Raw genomic sequence first — 18991 nt, forward strand, 5'->3', positions numbered from 1 at the left:
CAAAAGAGCAAGAGGATAAGTAACAATATGGGGATGAGGTAGTTGGGTGGGCTACTTACAGATTGGCTGTGTACAGGTACAGTGATCGGTAAGCTGCTCTGACAGCTGATGCTTAAAGTTAGAGAGGGAGATATGAGACTCCAGCTTCAGTGATTTTTGTAATTCGTTCCAGTCATTAGCAGCAGAGAACTGGAAGGAAAGGCGGCCAAAGAAAGTGTTGGCTTTAGGGAGGACCAGTGAAATATACCTGCTGGGAGCGCGTGCTACGGGTGGGTGTTGCTATGGTGACCAGTGAGCTGAGATAAGGCAGGGCTTTACCTAGCAAAAACTTATAGATGACCTGGAGCCAGTGGTTTTGGCGGCGAATATGTAGCGAGGGCCAGCCAATGAGAGCATACATGTCGCAGTGGTGGGTTGTATATGGGGCTTTGGTGACAAAGTTGTTGGCACTGTGATAGACACCATCCAGTTTAATGAGTAGAGCTTGATTTGTAGGGCGACAGACAATATCTGTTATCTCAATAATAAAATGCGTTACCGTGGTAACGCTGTCTGAACTCTCCTTTGTAAACAGTGACTGCATTGCCCAATCAAAATCCACACAGAGGGATTATTTCCTGTGTTCACACCAATCTCCTGTTTAGTTTCAAGATCAACATCAACCACTGCAAGCTGTGTTACCCTTTGAGCTAGTCTGGTATGAGAGGCTTAGAAACTTTACATATCACATTTGTATGGGCAAAACACCTTCAGATGAATATTCTCATTTGCAAGGTGCTCTCAAGACACCAATAGGATAAACAAATATTGTAAACAGTGCTAAGTAGTTCCTCAAGCCCTTGGGCGGTGTTGTTATTCCTCCAGCCATGAAAATCAGGAGAGGGGTGTGTCGTTGTTGTTGTAGCTAACGGACGTGTGGGAGTGGACGTGCTCATACTTTCACACACTCTCTCAATTCAATTCAATTCATTTCAATTCAATTCAACCGGCTTTACTGGCATGGGAAACATATGTTAACATTGCCAAAGCAAGCGAAGTAGATAATATACAAAAGTGAAATAAACAATAAAAATAAACATTAAACTCGCAGAAGTTCCAAAATAATAAATAATAAATAAGCATAAATATGGGTTGTATTTACAATGGTGTTTGTTCTTCACTAGTTGCCCTTTTCTTGTGGCAACAGGTCACAAATCTTGCTCCTGTGATGGCACACCGTGGTATTTCACCCAGTAGATATGGGAGTTTATCAAAATCGGGTTTGTTTTCAAATTCTTTGTGGATCTGTGTAATCTGAGGGAAATATGTGTCTCTAATATGGTCATATATTTGGCAGGAGGTTAGGAAGTACAGTTTAGTTTCCACCTCATTTTGAGGGAAGTGTTCACACGAAATAATATTTATAGAGCTGTTATCTTCCGAACAAACTCTTAAAGACCTAGTAATATTTTACATCAATAGCAGTCAATATTAATCGTCACCTTCTTTCAGTCTCATCTGAAAGTTGTAAATTCTTGGTTATCTTCATGAACCCTGGCTAACAAGTTGAATCAGCAATGCAAAATTGGGTTTAATTATTTATTTACTAAATACCTAACTAATCACACAGAATTACATATACACAGAATGAATCATACATTGATTACAAATTACGTCATGAAGGAAAACATCCCTAGCGGATGGAACAGATATGACAGCTGGTTACCCAAAGAAAAGAGTATTGGGTTTGAGTGAAAGAGCGGGATGACTGAGGAACAAAGGAAGAAGCTGTGCTATCGTAAATACAGGATCTTATGCATTCTAAATTGCCGCCGATTTGGAAAAGGAAAATGCAATGAATATTTACTCTGAGCTGCACTTCAATAGGTTGGTGGTAAATGGAAGGCTGAGTTGCCCAAGAGTTCCTCCATTCTTTGCAGAGCGTCTCTGGTGGTAAACTGTACCCGTTTTAGTAACGTCATTGTGTGGTAAACGGTATACTCTGTCTGTCCTTTCCCAGTCCACACTTGGCGGCTGGAGTGAATCAGAGTTCAAAGTTCATACCATTCGCAACCAAAGCTCACGCTGAGGTTGGCTTCGTTCTGTAGTTATTATCTGAATCCTTCTGACATCGGATCGTCATCCTAATGTACCCGGGACAGGAAGTCATATTGTCGTCAAGGCTTTATATAGGAAGGGAGAGGAGGGTGTCTTTCATAGTTTATAACCAATGTCTCTTCACGTGGGTGGGCCACTAAGTCGGCCCTAATTCATTAATGAAAACCCAATCCTCACATTTTAGAAGCTAAAATTACCTTTAATCTTTTCACAAATACTGTCATGTTAAAACATTTAAATTGCACAACAATTCCATGTGAATCTGATAACTACAATGTGTAGACTTTCCACTGTACAGTTGATGTAATCCTATCATTGATGAGAATGTCTCAGATGTCAACCGAACTGACATCATATTCATTAAGTACCAACGCATATGTTCAACTGGTTGGATTACCAAAATATGGTTCATTTCCCCCCACCTTCAGATGTTCCCAGAATCTCTATGTTAACCAAGGGATTTTCGATAGTCACATCAGTAGGGTAGAGAGAGGAAAAGGAGGGGAGAGGTATTTATGACTGTCATAAACCTTGAGAGCCAGGTCTGCCTACGGCGGCCTTTCTCAATAGCAAGGCTATGCTCACTGAGTCTGTACATAGTCAAAGCTTTCCTTAAGTTTGAGTCAGTCACAGTGGTCAGGTATTCTGCCACTGTGTACTCTAAGTTTAGGGCCAAATAGCATTCTAGTTTGCGCTGTTTTTTTTGTTATTCTTTCCAATTTGTCAAGTAATTATCTTTTTGTTTTCTCATGATTTGGTTGGGTCTAATTGTGTTGCTGTCCTGGGGCTTTGTGGAGTCTGTTTGTGTTTGTGAACAGAGCCCCAGGACCAGCTTGCTTAGGGGCCTCTTCTCCAGGTTAATATTTTTGTAGGTGATGGCTTTGCTATGGAAGGGTTTGGGAATCGCTTCCTTTTAGGTGGTTGTAGGGATTTTAGAACCACCCATCCCGGATCCGGTATATTTGTCATCAGCAACGCTGAATAGCATAGCGCAACAGTCAAATAATATTACTAGAAAATATTCATATTCATGAAATCACAACTGAAATATAGCGAAACACAGCTTCGCCTTTTGTTAATCACCCTGTCATCTCAGATATTGAAATTATGCTTTATAGCGAAAGCAATACAAGCGTTTGTGTAAGTTTATCGATAGCATAACAAAACAATAAGTACACCTAGCATCTGGTAACTTGGTCACGAAAATCAGAAAAGCAATCAAATTAATAGTTTACCTTTGATGATCTTCGGATGTTTTCACTCACGAGACTCCCAGTTAGACAACAAATGTTCCTTTTGTTCCATAAAGATATTTTTATATATCCAAATACCTCTGTTAGTTTGGTGCGTTATGCTCAGGAATCCACCGGAAAGAGCGGTCATGACAACGCAGACAAAAATTGTCGACAGAAACATGTCAAACGTTTTTTATAATCAATCCTTAAGGTGTTTTTCAAATATCTATTCGATAATATATCAACCGGGACAGTTGGCTTTTCACTAGGACCGGGAGTAACAATGGCTGCCTCTCTCTTTTGCGCACAAATCACCCTGAGAGCCCCCACCTGTCCACTTACGCAATGTGGTCGTTCACGCTCATTCTTCAAAATAAAAGCCTGAAACTACGTCTAAAGGCTGTTGATACCTTAGGGAAGCCATATAAAAAGGAATCTGGTTGATATCCTTTTCAATGGGCAATAGGGATGCATAGGAACACAGGGGTTTCAAAATAAGAGTCACTTCTTGATTGGATTTTCCTCAGGCTTTCGCCTGCAATATCAGTTATGTTATACTCACAGACAATATTTTTACAGTTTTGGAAACTTTAGAGTGTTTTCTATCCTAAGCTGTCAATTATATGCATATTCTAGCATCTGGTCCTGGGAAATAGGCCGTTTACTTTGGGAACGTTATTTTTCCAAACATAAAAATAGTGCCCCCTAGCTTCAAGAGTTAACAGCTCTTTTCTGGATTTTGATAATTAGCGGGTATCGGCCTATTTCTGCTCTGCATGCATTATTTGGTGTTTTATGTTGTAGAAGGGGGATATTTTTGCAGAATTCTGCATGCAGAGTCTCTATTAAAAGCAGTTCCTCTACCACTTGGGAGGTTATTTTATTCCACCAGACATAACGATGAGGAGAGGGGTGTGTTGTTGTTGTAGCTCCTGAAGGTGAGCCAACAACTCCATTTGAAGAAATTAATTTGGAATTCAGTGTGTTTACCAACAAAAACACTAAAAGCAAACTGTTTCATGTCGTTTTGAATTCACACCTGCTTTTAATAGACTGACCTCAACCACCCACCAAAACTCCCCTCAGATGCGGAGAGAGAGTGTTTGTGTAAACAAAAACACACCCACTCCACTCCTGAGGGAGAGTGATGACCAGTAACGAGGTAACTGACTGGATCGTGATAGTGATGACCGGTAACAAGGTAACTGATTGGATAGTGATAGTGGTGAGCAGTAACAAGGTAACTGATTGGATAGTAGTGAGCAGTAACAAGGTAAATGACTGGACAGTGATGAGCAGTGACATGGTAACTGATTGGATAGTGACAGTGGATGAGCAGTGACAAGGTATCTTATTGGATGCTGAAGAGCAGTAACAAGGTAACTGATTGGATGCTGAAGAGCAACAACAAGGTAACTGATTGGATGCTGAAGAGCAGTAACAAGGTAACTGACTGGACAGTGGTGAGCAGTAACAAGGTAACTGATTGGATAGTGACAGTGGTGAGCAGTAACAAGGTAACTGATTGGATGCTGAAGATTAGTAACAAGGTAACTGACTAGATATGTTAACATTGCCAATGCAAGTCAAGTAGATAATAAACAATAGTGAAATAAACAACAAAAAAGAACAGTAAACATTACACTCACAATAGAATAAAGACATTTCACTGTATACAGTGTTGTAACGATGTGCGAATAGTGTCTCTCCACATCTGAGGGGAGTTTGGTGGGGGGCTTTGTTAAAAGCATTACCACTTGGGGAGATGTTGTTCCAACCTTTCAGCCTGTATCTGGCTCACACAGCCATCCTCTCACAGGAGAGGAATGAGAATGGTGATAATGATGCTTTTGGGAGACTATAAAGATCAGAGTCCCAGAAAGCAGGTTGGAGGAGTTAGTGAGTTGTGGACAAATGAAATCAGATTCCCTCCCTCTTGCAAAAGATTGCATCATCATCCCCTTCATTTGATGAAAAAGGCCTACATGTTTTATTAATCAAATGGTCATGTTAAAATATATCACATTATACATTTAGTAATATATATATATATAAAAGACATAATGCAATGTAACACTTTTGTATGACTTAATAAAAAACAAAAGGTGGTTGTGAATTGATAAGCACACCTAGCCATGCTACAGTCAGAATTGATAAGCACACCTAGCCATGCTACAGTCAGAATTGATAAGCACACCTAGCCATGCTACAGTCAGAATTGATAAGCACACCTAGCCATGCTACAGTCAGAATTGATAAGCACACCTAGCCATGCTACAGTCAGAATTGATAAGCACACCTAGCCATGCTACAGTCAGAATTGATAAGCACACCTAGCCATGCTACAGTCAGAATTGATAAGCACACCTAGCCATGCTACAGTCAGAATTGATAAGCACACCTAGCCATGCTACAGTCAGAATTGATAAGAACACCTAGCCATGCTACAGTCAGAATTGATAAGCACACCTAGTCATGCTACAGTCAGCGGCAGGCAGACGAGCAAAATCCAGATGAAGCCTGAGCTGGAATGTGAAGCTAACTGAAGCTGGCTAGCTGTAGAAAACCATAAGTAGATATAGTTTAGGTCATATGAAACCCCCCAGGAGAGGGTGTGTTTTTGTTAACAATAGAAGGTGTGAGAGCACACTCATACTTACACAAACACTCTCTCTCTCCGCATCTGATGGAAGTTTGGTGGGTGGGGGGGGGGGGGGATCAGTCTATTAAAAGCAGGTGTGAATTAAAACAGATATGGAACAGTTTGCTTTTAGTGTTAATGTTGGTAAACACACTGAATTCCAAATGGAGTTCGAATCCTGTTGTTTATCAATAGCTCCTCATCTCCTTTCATCAATGAGCAGTGACAAGGTGACTGATTGGATAGTGATAGTGGTGAGCAGTGACATGGTAACTGATTGGATAGTGATGATCAGTAACAAGGTAACTGATTGGACAGTGATAGTGGTGTGCAGTGACATGGTAACTGATTGGATAGTGCTGAGCCTTAACAAGGTACCTGATTGGACAGTGATAGTGGTGAGCGGTAACAAGGTAACTGATTGAATAGTGGTGAGCCTTAACAAGGTAACTAATTGGACAGTGATAGTGGTCAGCAGTAACAAGGTAACTGACTGGATAGTGGTGAGCAGTAACAAGGTAACTGATTGGACAGTGATAGTGATGATCAGTAACAAGGTAACTGATTGGACAGTGATAGTGGTGAGCAGTAACAAGGTAACTGACTGGATAGTGGTCAGCAGTAACAATGTAACTGATTGGATAGTGGTGAGCAGTAACAAGGTACCTGACTGGATAGTGGTCAGCAGTAACAGGGTAACTGATTGGATAGTGGAGAGCAGTAACAAGGTAACTGACTGGATAGTGGAGAGAAGTAACAAGGTAACTGACTGGATAGTGGAGAGCAGTAACAAGGTAACTGATTGGATAGTGATAGTGGAGAGCAGTAACAAGGTAACTGATTGGACAGTGATAGTGGTGAGCAGTAACAAGGTAACTGATTGGATAGTGGTCAACAGTAACAAGGTAACTGATTGGATAGTGGTGAGCAGTAACAAGGTAACTGATTGGATAGTGGAGAGCAGTAACAAGGTAACTGACTGGATAGTGGTCAGCAGTAACAAGGTAACTGATTGGATAGTGGTCAACAGTAACAAGGTAACTGATTGGATAGTGGAGAGCAGTAACAAGGTAACTGACTGGACAGTGGTGAGCAGTAACAAGGTAACTGACTGGATAGTGGTGAGCAGTAACAAGGTAAATGATTGGATAGTGGAGAGCAGTAACAAGGTAACTGACTGGATAGTGGTCAGCAGTAACAAGGTAACTGACTGGATAGTGGTCAGCAGTAACAAGGTAACTGACTGGATAGTGGTCAGCAGTAACAAGGTAACTGATTGGATAGTGGTGAGCAGTAACAAGGTAACTGACTGGATAGTGGTCAACAGTAACAAGGTAACTGACTGGATAGTGGTCAGCAGTAACAAGGTAACTGATAGGATAGTGGTGAGCAGTAACCAAGCAACTGATTGGATAGTGGTGAGCAGTAACAAGGTAACTGATTGGATAGTGGTGATCAGTAACAAGGTAACTGACTGGATAGTGGTGAGCAGTAACAAGGTAACTGATTGGATAGTGGTGAGCAGTAACAAGGTCACTGATTGGATAGTGGTGAGCAGTAACAGGGTAACTGATTGGATAGTGGAGAGCAGTAACAAGGTAACTGACTGGATAGTGGTCAGCAGTAACAGGGTAACTGATTGGATAGTGGAGAGCAGTAACAAGGTAACTGACTGGATAGTGGAGAGCAGTAACAAGGTAACTGATTGGACAGTGATAGTGGTGAGCAGTAACAAGGTAACTGACTGGATAGTGGTCAGCAGTAACAATGTAACTGATTGGATAGTGGTGAGCAGTAACAAGGTACCTGACTGGATAGTGGTCAGCAGTAACAGGGTAACTGATTGGATAGTGGAGAGCAGTAACAAGGTAACTGACTGGATAGTGGAGAGCAGTAACAAGGTAACTGATTGGATAGTGATAGTGGTGAGCAGTAACACGGTAACTGATTGGACAGTGATAGTGGGGAGCAGTAACAAGGTAACTGATTGGATAGTGGTCAACAGTAACAAGGTAACTGATTGGATAGTGGTGAGCAGTAACAAGGTAACTGACTGGATAGTGGTGAGCAGTAACAAGGTAACTGATTGGATAGTGGAGAGCAGTAACAAGGTAACTGACTGGATAGTGGTGAGCAGTAACAAGGTAACTGACTGGATAGTGGTGAGCAGTAACAAGGTAACTGACTGGATAGTGGTCAGCAGTAACAAGGTAACTGATTGGATAGTGGTGAGCAGTAACCAAGCAACTGATTGGATGGTGGTGAGCAGTAACAAGGTAACTGATTGGATAGTGGTGAGCAGTAACAAGGTAACTGACTGGATAGTGGTGAGCAGTAACAAGGTAACTGATTGGATAGTGGTGAGCAGTAACAAGGTCACTGATTGGATAGTGGTGAGCAGTAACAGGGTAACTGATTGGATAGTGGAGAGCAGTAACAAGGTAACTGACTGGATAGTGGTCAGCAGTAACAGGGTAACTGATTGGATAGTGGAGAGCAGTAACAAGGTAACTGACTGGATAGTGGAGAGCAGTAACAAGGTAACTGATTGGATAGTGATAGTGGTGAGCAGTAACAAGGTAACTGATTGGACAGTGATGAGCAGTAACAAAGAAACTGATTGGAAACTAAAGAGAAGTGACAAGGTAACTGACTGGATAGTGATAGTGGTGAGCAGTGACATGGTAACTGATTGGATAGTGATGATCAATAAAAAGGTAATTGATTGGACAGTGATAGTGGTGTGCAGTGACATGGTAACTGATTGGATAGTGCTGAGCCTTAACAAGGTAACTGATTGGACAGTGATAGTGGTGAGCAGTAACAAGGTAACTGATTGGATAGTGATAGTGGTGAGCAGTAACAAGGTAACTGATTGGACAGTGATAGTGGTGAGCAGTAACAAGGTAACTGATTGAATAGTGGTGAGCAGTATCAAGGTACCTGATTGGACAGTGATAGTGGTGAGCAGTAACAAGGTAGCTGATTGGATAGTGGTGAGCCTTAACAAGGTAACTGATTGGATAGTGATAGTGGATGAGCAGTAACAAGGTAACTGATTAGATAGTGGTCAGAAGTAACAAGGTAACTGATTGGATAGTGGAGAGCAGTATCAAGGTAACTGATTGGATAGTGGTCAGCAGTAACAAGGTAACTGATTGGATAGTGGTCAGCAGTAACAAGGTAACTGACTGGATAGTGGAGAGCAGTAACAAGGTAACTGATTGGACAGTGATAGTGATGATCAGTAACAAGGTAACTGATTGGACAGTGATAGTGGTGAGCAGTAACAAGGTAACTGACTGGATAGTGGTCAGCAGTAACAAGGTAACTGATTGGATAGTGGTGAGCAGTAACAAGGTACCTGACTGGATAGTGGTCAGCAGTAACAGGGTAACTGATTGGATAGTGGAGAGCAGTAACAAGGTAACTGATTGGATAGTGGTCAGCAGTAACAAGGTAACTGATTGGATAGTGGTCAGCAGTAACAAGGTAACTGACTGGATAGTGGAGAGCAGTAACAAGGTAACTGATTGGACAGTGATAATGGTGAGCAGTAACAAGGTAACTGACTGGATAGTGGTCAGCAGTAACAATGTAACTGATTGGATAGTGGTGAGCAGTAACAAGGTACCTGACTGGATAGTGGTCAGCAGTAACAGGGTAACTGATTGGATAGTGGAGAGCAGTAACAAGGTACTCTGACTGGATAGTGGAGAGCAGTAACAAGGTAACCGATTGGATAGTGATAGTGGTGAGCAGTAACACGGTAACTGATTGGACAGTGATAGTGGGGAGCAGTAACAAGGTAACTGATTGGATAGTGGTCAACAGTAACAAGGTAACTGATTGGATAGTGGTGAGCAGTAACAAGGTAACTGACTGGATAGTGGTGAGCAGTAACAAGGTAACTGATTGGATAGTGGAGAGCAGTAACAAGGTAACTGACTGGATAGTGGTGAGCAGTAACAAGGTAACTGACTGGATAGTGGTGAGCAGTAACAAGGTAACTGACTGGATAGTGGTCAGCAGTAACAAGGTAACTGATTGGATAGTGGTGAGCAGTAACCAAGCAACTGATTGGATAGTGGTGAGCAGTAACAAGGTGACTGATTGGATAGTGGTGAGCAGTAACAAGGTAACTGACTGGATAGTGGTGAGCAGTAACAAGGTAACTGATTGGATAGTGGTGAGCAGTAACAAGGTAACTGACTGGATAGTGGTGAGCAGTAACAAGGTAACTGATTGGATAGTGGTGAGCAGTAACAAGGTCACTGATTGGATAGTGGTGAGCAGTAACAGGGTAACTGATTGGATAGTGGAGAGCAGTAACAAGGTAACTGACTGGATAGTGGTCAGCAGTAACAGGGTAACTGATTGGATAGTGGAGAGCAGTAACAAGGTAACTGACTGGATAGTGGAGAGCAGTAACAAGGTAACTGATTGGATAGTGATAGTGGTGAGCAGTAACAAGGTAACTGATTGGACAGTGATGAGCAGTAACAAAGAAACTGATTGGAAACTAAAGAGAAGTGACAAGGTAACTGACTGGATAGTGATAGTGGTGAGCAGTGACATGGTAACTGATTGGATAGTGATGATCAGTAACAAGGTAATTGATTGGACAGTGATAGTGGTGTGCCGTGACATGGTAACTGATTGGATAGTGCTGAGCCTTAACAAGGTAACTGATTGGACAGTGATAGTGGTGAGCAGTAACAAGGTAAATGATTGGATAGTGATAGTGGTGAGCAGTAACAAGGAAACTGATTGGATAGTGATAGTGGTGAACAGTAACAAGGTAACTGATTGGACAGTGATAGTGGTGAGCAGTAACAAGGTAACTGATTGAATAGTGGTGAGCAGTATCAAGGTACCTGATTGGACAGTGATAGTGGTGAGCAGTAACAAGGTAGCTGATTGGATAGTGAGAATGGTGAGCAGTAACAAGGAAACTGATTGGATAGTGATAGTGGTGAACAGTAACAAGGTAACTGATTGGATAGTGGTGAGCCTTAACAAGGTAACTGATTGGATAGTGATAGTGGATGAGCAGTAACAAGGTAACTGATTGGATAGTGGTCAGAAGTAACAAGGTAACTGATTGGATAGTGGAGAGCAGTAACAAGGTAACTGATTGGATAGTGGTCAGCAGTAACAAGGTAACTGATTGGATAGTGGTCAGCAGTAACAAGGTAACTGACTGGATAGTGGAGAGCAGTAACAAGGTAACTGATTGGACAGTGATAGTGATGATCAGTAACAAGGTAACTGATTGGACAGTGATAGTGGTGAGCAGTAACAAGGTAACTGACTGGATAGTGGGGAGCAGTAACAAGGTAACTGATTGGATAGTGGTCAACAGTAACAAGGTAACTGATTGGATAGTGGTGAGCAGTAACAAGGTAACTGACTGGATAGTGGTGAGCAGTGACAAGGTAACTGATTGGATAGTGGAGAGCAGTAACAAGGTAACTGACTGGATAGTGGTGAGCAGTAACAAGGTAACTGACTGGATAGTGGTGAGCAGTAACAAGGTAACTGACTGGATAGTGGTCAGCAGTAACAAGGTAACTGATTGGATAGTGGTGAGCAGTAACCAAGCAACTGATTGGATAGTGGTGAGCAGTAACAAGGTAACTGACTGGATAGTGGTGAGCAGTAACAAGGTAACTGATTGGATAGTGGTGAGCAGTAACAGGGTAACTGATTGGATAGTGGAGAGCAGTAACAAGGTAACTGACTGGATAGTGGAGAGCAGTAACAAGGTAACTGATTGGATAGTGATAGTGGTGAGCAGTAACAAGGTAACTAATTGGACAGTGATGAGCAGTAACAAAGAAACTGATTGGAAACTAAAGAGAAGTGACAAGGTAACTGACTGGATAGTGATAGTGGTGAGCAGTGACATGGTAACTGATTGGATAGTGATGATCAGTAACAAGGTAATTGATTGGACAGTGATAGTGGTGTGCAGTGACAGGGTAACTGACTGGATAGTGGTGAGCAGTGACAAGGTAACTGATTGGATAGTGGAGAGCAGTAACAAGGTAACTGACTGGATAGTGGTGAGCAGTAACAAGGTAACTGACTGGATAGTGGTGAGCAGTAACAAGGTAACTGACTGGATAGTGGTCAGCAGTAACAAGGTAACTGATTGGATAGTAACAAGGTGAGCAGTAACAGGGTAACTGATTGGATAGTGGAGAGCAGTAACAAGGTAACTGACTGGATAGTGGTCAGCAGTAACAGGGTAACTGATTGGATAGTGGAGAGCAGTAACAAGGTAACTGACTGGATAGTGGAGAGCAGTAACAAGGTAACTGATTGGATAGTGATAGTGGTGAGCAGTAACAAGGTAACTGATTGGACAGTGATGAGCAGTAACAAAGAAACTGATTGGAAACTAAAGAGAAGTGACAAGGTAACTGACTGGATAGTGATAGTGGTGAGCAGTGACATGGTAACTGATTGGATAGTGATGATCAATAACAAGGTAATTGATTGGACAGTGATAGTGGTGTGCAGTGACATGGTAACTGATTGGATAGTGCTGAGCCTTAACAAGGTAACTGATTGGACAGTGATAGTGGTGAGCAGTAACAAGGTAACTGATTGGATAGTGATAGTGGTGAGCAGTAACAAGGTAACTGATTGGACAGTGATAGTGGTGAGCAGTAACAAGGTAACTGATTGAATAGTGGTGAGCAGTATCAAGGTACCTGATTGGACAGTGATAGTGGTGAGCAGTAACAAGGTAGCTGATTGGATAGTGGTGAGCCTTAACAAGGTAACTGATTGGATAGTGATAGTGGATGAGCAGTAACAAGGTAACTGATTAGATAGTGGTCAGAAGTAACAAGGTAACTGATTGGATAGTGGAGAGCAGTATCAAGGTAACTGATTGGATAGTGGTCAGCAGTAACAAGGTAACTGATTGGATAGTGGTCAGCAGTAACAAGGTAACTGACTGGATAGTGGAGAGCAGTAACAAGGTAACTGATTGGACAGTGATAGTGATGATCAGTAACAAGGTAACTGATTGGACAGTGATAGTGGTGAGCAGTAACAAGGTAACTGACTGGATAGTGGTCAGCAGTAACAAGGTAACTGATTGGATAGTGGTGAGCAGTAACAAGGTACCTGACTGGATAGTGGTCAGTAGTAACAGGGTAACTGATTGGATAGTGGAGAGCAGTAACAAGGTAACTGATTGGATAGTGGTCAGCAGTAACAAGGTAACTGATTGGATAGTGGTCAGCAGTAACAAGGTAACTGACTGGATAGTGGAGAGCAGTAACAAGGTAACTGATTGGACAGTGATAGTGGTGAGCAGTAACAAGGTAACTGACTGGATAGTGGTCAGCAGTAACAATGTAACTGATTGGATAGTGGTGAGCAGTAACAAGGTACCTGACTGGATAGTGGTCAGCAGTAACAGGGTAACTGATTGGATAGTGGAGAGCAGTAACAAGGTACTCTGACTGGATAGTGGAGAGCAGTAACAAGGTAACCGATTGGATAGTGATAGTGGTGAGCAGTAACACGGTAACTGATTGGACAGTGATAGTGGGGAGCAGTAACAAGGTAACTGATTGGATAGTGGTCAACAGTAACAAGGTAACTGATTGGATAGTGGTGAGCAGTAACAAGGTAACTGACTGGATAGTGGTGAGCAGTAACAAGGTAACTGATTGGATAGTGGAGAGCAGTAACAAGGTAACTGACTGGATAGTGGTGAGCAGTAACAAGGTAACTGACTGGATAGTGGTGAGCAGTAACAAGGTAACTGACTGGATAGTGGTCAGCAGTAACAAGGTAACTGATTGGATAGTGGTGAGCAGTAACCAAGCAACTGATTGGATAGTGGTGAGCAGTAACAAGGTGACTGATTGGATAGTGGTGAGCAGTAACAAGGTAACTGACTGGATAGTGGTGAGCAGTAACAAGGTAACTGATTGGATAGTGGTGAGCAGTAACAAGGTAACTGACTGGATAGTGGTGAGCAGTAACAAGGTAACTGATTGGATAGTGGTGAGCAGTAACAAGGTCACTGATTGGATAGTGGTGAGCAGTAACAGGGTAACTGATTGGATAGTGGAGAGCAGTAACAAGGTAACTGACTGGATAGTGGTCAGCAGTAACAGGGTAACTGATTGGATAGTGGAGAGCAGTAACAAGGTAACTGACTGGATAGTGGAGAGCAGTAACAAGGTAACTGATTGGATAGTGATAGTGGTGAGCAGTAACAAGGTAACTGATTGGACAGTGATGAGCAGTAACAAAGAAACTGATTGGAAACTAAAGAGAAGTGACAAGGTAACTGACTGGATAGTGATAGTGGTGAGCAGTGACATGGTAACTGATTGGATAGTGATGATCAGTAACAAGGTAATTGATTGGACAGTGATAGTGGTGTGCAGTGACATGGTAACTGATTGGATAGTGCTGAGCCTTAACAAGGTAACTGATTGGACAGTGATAGTGGTGAGCAGTAACAAGGTAACTGATTGGATAGTGATAGTGGTGAGCAGTAACAAGGAAACTGATTGGATAGTGATAGTGGTGAACAGTAACAAGGTAACTGATTGGACAGTGATAGTGGTGAGCAGTAACAAGGTAACTGATTGAATAGTGGTGAGCAGTATCAAGGTACCTGATTGGACAGTGATAGTGGTGAGCAGTAACAAGGTAGCTGATTGGATAGTGAGAATGGTGAGCAGTAACAAGGAAACTGATTGGATAGTGATAGTGGTGAACAGTAACAAGGTAACTGATTGGATAGTGGTGAGCCTTAACAAGGTAACTGATTGGATAGTGATAGTGGATGAGCAGTAACAAGGTAACTGATTGGATAGTGGTCAGAAGTAACAAGGTAACTGATTGGATAGTGGAGAGCAGTAACAAGGTAACTGATTGGATAGTGGTCAGCAGTAACAAGGTAACTGATTGGATAGTGGTCAGCAGTAACAAGGTAACTGACTGGATAGTGGAGAGCAGTAACAAGGTAACTGATTGGACAGTGATAGTGATGATCAGTAACAAGGTAACTGATTGGACAGTGATAGTGGTGAGCAGTAACAAGGTAACTGACTGGATAGTGGTCAGCAGTAACAAGGTAACTGATTGGATAGTGGTGAGCAGTAACAAGGTACCTGACTGGATAGTGGTCAGCAGTAACAGGGTAACTGATTGGATAGTGGAGAGCAGTAACAAGGTAACTGATTGGAAAGTGGTCAGCAGTAACAAGGTAACTGACTGGATAGTGGAGAGCAGTAACAAGGTAACTGATTGGATAGTGATAGTGATGAGCAGTAACAAGGTAACTGATTGGACAGTGATAGTGGTGAGCAGTAACAAGGTAACTGATTGGATAGTGGTCAACAGGAACAAGGTAACTGATTGGATAGTGGTGAGCAGTAACAAGGCAACTGATTGGATAGTGGTCAACAGTAACAAGGTAACTGATTGGATAGTGGTCAGCAGTAACAAGGTAACTGACTGGATAGTGGTCAGCAGTAACAAGGTAACTGATTGGATAGTGATGATCAGTAACAAGGTAATTGATTGGACAGTGATAGTGGTGTGCAGTGACATGGTAACTGATTGGATAGTGCTGAGCCTTAACAAGGTAACTGATTGGACAGTGATAGTGGTGAGCAGTAACAAGGTAACTGATTGGATAGTGATAGTGGTGAGCAGTAACAAGGAAACTGATTGGATAGTGATAGTGGTGAACAGTAACAAGGTAACTGATTGGACAGTGATAGTGGTGAGCAGTAACAAGGTAACTGATTGAATAGTGGTGAGCAGTATCAAGGTACCTGATTGGACAGTGATAGTGGTGAGCAGTAACAAGGTAGCTGATTGGATAGTGAGAATGGTGAGCAGTAACAAGGAAACTGATTGGATAGTGATAGTGGTGAACAGTAACAAGGTAACTGATTGGATAGTGGTGAGCCTTAACAAGGTAACTGATTGGATAGTGATAGTGGATGAGCAGTAACAAGGTAACTGATTGGATAGTGGTCAGAAGTAACAAGGTAACTGATTGGATAGTGGAGAGCAGTAACAAGGTAACTGATTGGATAGTGGTCAGCAGTAACAAGGTAACTGATTGGATAGTGGTCAGCAGTAACAAGGTAACTGACTGGATAGTGGAGAGCAGTAACAAGGTAACTGATTGGACAGTGATAGTGATGATCAGTAACAAGGTAACTGATTGGACAGTGATAGTGGTGAGCAGTAACAAGGTAACTGACTGGATAGTGGTCAGCAGTAACAAGGTAACTGATTGGATAGTGGTGAGCAGTAACAAGGTACCTGACTGGATAGTGGTCAGCAGTAACAGGGTAACTGATTGGATAGTGGAGAGCAGTAACAAGGTAACTGATTGGATAGTGGTCAGCAGTAACAAGGTAACTGACTGGATAGTGGAGAGCAGTAACAAGGTAACTGATTGGATAGTGATAGTGATGAGCAGTAACAAGGTAACTGATTGGACAGTGATAGTGGTGAGCAGTAACAAGGTAACTGATTGGATAGTGGTCAACAGGAACAAGGTAACTGATTGGATAGTGGTGAGCAGTAACAAGGCAACTGATTGGATAGTGGTCAACAGTAACAAGGTAACTGATTGGATAGTGGTCAGCAGTAACAAGGTAACTGACTGGATAGTGGTCAGCAGTAACAAGGTAACTGATTGGATAGTGGTGAGCAGTAACCAAGCAACTGATTGGATAGTGGTGAGCAGTAACAAGGTAACTGATTGGATAGTGGTGAGCAGTAACAAGGTAACTGACTGGATAGTGGTGAGCAGTAACAAGGTAACTGATTGGATAGTGGTGAGCAGTAACAAGGTCACTGATTGGATAGTGGTGAGCAGTAACAAGGTAACTGATTGGATAGTGGTGAGCAGTAACCAGGTAACTGATTGGATAGTGGTGACCAGTAACAAGGCAACTGACTGGATAGTGGTCAGCAGTAACAGGGTAACCGATTGGATAGTGGTGAGCAGTAACAAGGTACCTGACTGGATAGTGGTCAGCAGTAACAGGGTAACTGATTGGATTGTGGAGAGCAGTAACAAGGTAACTGATTGGATAGTGGTGAGCAGTATCAAGGTACCTGATTGGACAGTGATAGTGGTGAGCAGTAACAAGGTAGCTGATTGGATAGTGGTGAGCCTTAACAAGGTAACTGATTGGATAGTGATAGTGGATGAGCAGTAACAAGGTAACTGATTAGATAGTGGTCAGAAGTAACAAGGTAACTGATTGGATAGTGGAGAGCAGTATCAAGGTAACTGATTGGATAGTGGTCAGCAGTAACAAGGTAACTGATTGGATAGTGGTCAGCAGTAACAAGGTAACTGACTGGATAGTGGAGAGCAGTAACAAGGTAACTGATTGGACAGTGATAGTGATGATCAGTAACAAGGTAACTGATTGGACAGTGATAGTGGTGAGCAGTAACAAGGTAACTGACTGGATAGTGGTCAGCAGTAACAAGGTAACTGATTGGATAGTGGTGAGCAGTAACAAGGTACCTGACTGGATAGTGGTCAGCAGTAACAGGGTAACTGATTGGATAGTGGAGAGCAGTAACAAGGTAACTGATTGGATAGTGGTCAGCAGTAACAAGGTAACTGATTGGATAGTGGTCAGCAGTAACAAGGTAACTGACTGGATAGTGGAGAGCAGTAACAAGGTAACTGATTGGACAGTGATAATGGTGAGCAGTAACAAGGTAACTGACTGGATAGTGGTCATCAGTAACAATGTAACTGATTGGATAGTGGTGAGCAGTAACAAGGTACCTGACTGGATAGTGGTCAGCAGTAACAGGGTAACTGATTGGATAGTGGAGAGCAGTAACAAGGTACTCTGACTGGATAGTGGAGAGCAGTAACAAGGTAACCGATTGGATAGTGATAGTGGTGAGCAGTAACACGGTAACTGATTGGACAGTGATAGTGGGGAGCAGTAACAAGGTAACTGATTGGATAGTGGTCAACAGTAACAAGGTAACTGATTGGATAGTGGTGAGCAGTAACAAGGTAACTGACTGGATAGTGGTGAGCAGTAACAAGGTAACTGATTGGATAGTGGAGAGCAGTAACAAGGTAACTGACTGGATAGTGGTGAGCAGTAACAAGGTAACTGACTGGATAGTGGTGAGCAGTAACAAGGTAACTGACTGGATAGTGGTCAGCAGTAACAAGGTAACTGATTGGATAGTGGTGAGCAGTAACCAAGCAACTGATTGGATAGTGGTGAGCAGTAACAAGGTGACTGATTGGATAGTGGTGAGCAGTAACAAGGTAACTGACTGGATAGTGGTGAGCAGTAACAAGGTAACTGATTGGATAGTGGTGAGCAGTAACAAGGTAACTGACTGGATAGTGGTGAGCAGTAACAAGGTAACTGATTGGATAGTGGTGAGCAGTAACAAGGTCACTGATTGGATAGTGGTGAGCAGTAACAGGGTAACTGATTGGATAGTGGAAAGCAGTAACAAGGTAACTGACTGGATAGTGGTCAGCAGTAACAAGGTAACTGATTGGATAGTGGTGAGCAGTAACAAGGTACCTGACTGGATAGTGGTCAGCAGTAACAGGGTAACTGATTGGATAGTGGAGAGCAGTAACAAGGTAACTGATTGGATAGTGGTCAGCAGTAACAAGGTAACTGATTGGATAGTGGTCAGCAGTAACAAGGTAACTGACTGGATAGTGGAGAGCAGTAACAAGGTAACTGATTGGACAGTGATAATGGTGAGCAGTAACAAGGTAACTGACTGGATAGTGGTCAGCAGTAACAATGTAACTGATTGGATAGTGGTGAGCAGTAACAAGGTACCTGACTGGATAGTGGTCAGCAGTAACAGGGTAACTGATTGGATAGTGGAGAGCAGTAACAAGGTACTCTGACTGGATAGTGGAGAGCAGTAACAAGGTAACCGATTGGATAGTGATAGTGGTGAGCAGTAACACGGTAACTGATTGGACAGTGATAGT

The sequence above is a fragment of the Oncorhynchus kisutch genome, linkage group LG15, assembly GCF_002021735.2.
Source record: "Oncorhynchus kisutch isolate 150728-3 linkage group LG15, Okis_V2, whole genome shotgun sequence".
Taxonomy (NCBI): Eukaryota; Metazoa; Chordata; class Actinopteri; order Salmoniformes; family Salmonidae; genus Oncorhynchus; species Oncorhynchus kisutch.